The sequence below is a fragment of the Orycteropus afer genome, unplaced genomic scaffold (genome assembly GCF_000298275.1).
Source record: "Orycteropus afer afer isolate SDZICR_OR568_19922 unplaced genomic scaffold, OryAfe1.0 scaffold00787, whole genome shotgun sequence".
Lineage (NCBI taxonomy): Eukaryota > Metazoa > Chordata > Mammalia > Tubulidentata > Orycteropodidae > Orycteropus > Orycteropus afer.
The window spans coordinates 811,944-814,087 of NW_006922374.1; positions in this window are offsets into that span (position 1 = coordinate 811,944).

The following is a 2,144-nucleotide window of genomic DNA, read 5'->3' on the forward strand; positions in this document are numbered from 1 at the left end:
AAAACTATCGTAGCCCTGGGGTATCTATCAAATCAGGATCCAATGAGATACCATAGGACATTTCTTGCCTGAAGCAGCTATAGGTTCGCCTGACTTTTGTTTAAACTATCCTTTGTGACATTTGTTCATTATGCAATAGCTCTTCAGTTCCAGTCAAATACCATTTCTTTCTGAGTCTTTTCTTGAGAAACTCAGTCCACAGTCTCATTTGGTATTATCCATCACTCATTATGGTATTTAAACTTATTATCACCTTACATTGTTTAAAAATATTAAATATGTATAATCACATCAATTATTTCTACATTTTGGTTTCAGTTTCCAATGGTTATGATTCTCAGTCTTATCATCATTTTTTTTTTTTTTACTGTCTGTTGAAACAGCATTGATCTACTCAATGCTAAACAATGATACTTTGTACAATTTTTCTTCTAGAAATTTTATGCAAAATATGTCATTTGAAATGCATGTTTGACTTCTAAAAAGTCGGTAGAGACAGTTCTCTCTCCACAAAATAGTAACCTTTACAAGAGAGTAACTCTCAGTAAAAATGTAAAACACATTGTTTTCAGAATATATTTGGTAACTTATTATATCTTATTTCTGCCTATCATCTATCTAACTATCTTTCTATCTACTCAGTAATCATTTAAATCATATATGCTAATAAAGTTAATCTGCTAGTTTGTCATATTGTAGTGGTTTGTCTGTTGCTGTGAGGCTGGAGACTATGCCACCAGTATTTAAAATACCAGCAGGGTCACCCGTGGTGGACAGGTTTCAGTGGAGCTTCCAGACTAAGACAGACTCAGAAGAAGGAAGGGCCATCTACTTCACAAAGAATTGGCCAATGAAAACCTTATGAATTGCAGTCAAACATTATCTGATATATTACTGGAAAACTTCTGAATAGCCCTGAAACATTGTCTGATACAATGCCAGAAGATGAGAATCTCAGGTCAGAAGGCACTAAAAGTATGATTGGGGAAGAGCTGCCTCCTCAGAGTAGAGCCAACCTTAATGATATGGATGGAGTAAAGCTTTTGGGACCTCTATTTGCTGATGTGTCATGACTCAAAATTGGAAGAAACAGCTGCAAACATCCATTAATAATCAGAACATAGAATTATGAAGTATGAATCTAGGAAAATTGGAAGTTGTCAAAAATGAAATGGAGCACATAAAGATCAATATCCTAGGCATTAGTGAGCTGAAATGGACTGGTTTTGGCCATTATGAATCAGACAACCATATGATCTACTATGTTGGGAATGACTAATAGAACATGAATGATGTGACATTCATTGTCACAAAGAATGTTTCAAAATTTTTCATGAAGTACAATGCTGTCAGTGATAGGATAATATCCATACACCTACAAGGAAGACCAGTTAATACTACTATAATTCAAACTTATGCACCAACAACTAAAGCCAAACATGAGGAAATTAAAGATTTTCACCAACTTCTGCAGTCTGAAATTGACTAAATATGCAATCAAGATGTGTTGCTTATCACTGGTAATTGAAATCAAAGGTTAGAAACAAAAGAAAAATCACCAATAGTTACAAAATATGGCCTTTATGATAAAAATAATTCTGGAGATTGCATGATAGAATTTTATAACAACAATGACTCACTCATTGCAAATATCTTTTTTCAACAACTCAAATGACAACTATAAAAGTGGATTTCACCAGACGGACATAGGAATCAGATCAACTGCATATGCGGATTGAGGTAATAGAGAAGCTCAGTATCTTTAACCAAAAGAAGGCTAGGATCTGACTGTCAAACAGACCATCAACTGATCATTTGCAAGTTCAAGTTGAAGGTGAAGACAATTAAAACAATTCCACTATGACCTTGACTATATCCCTCCTGAATTTAGAGACCATCTAAAGACTAGATATGATAAATTGAACATGAATGACTGAAAACCAGAAGAATTGTGGGATGAATCAAGAATATCATAGATGAAGAAAGCAAAAGGTCATTAAAAAAAACAGTAAAGGAAGACAAGACCTAAAAACATCTCAGAAGAGACTATAAAACTTGCCCTTGAATGGAGAGTAGCGAAAGCAAAAAGAAGAAATGACAAGATAAAAGAGCTGAACAGAAGATTTCAAAGAGCCACTCAAGAA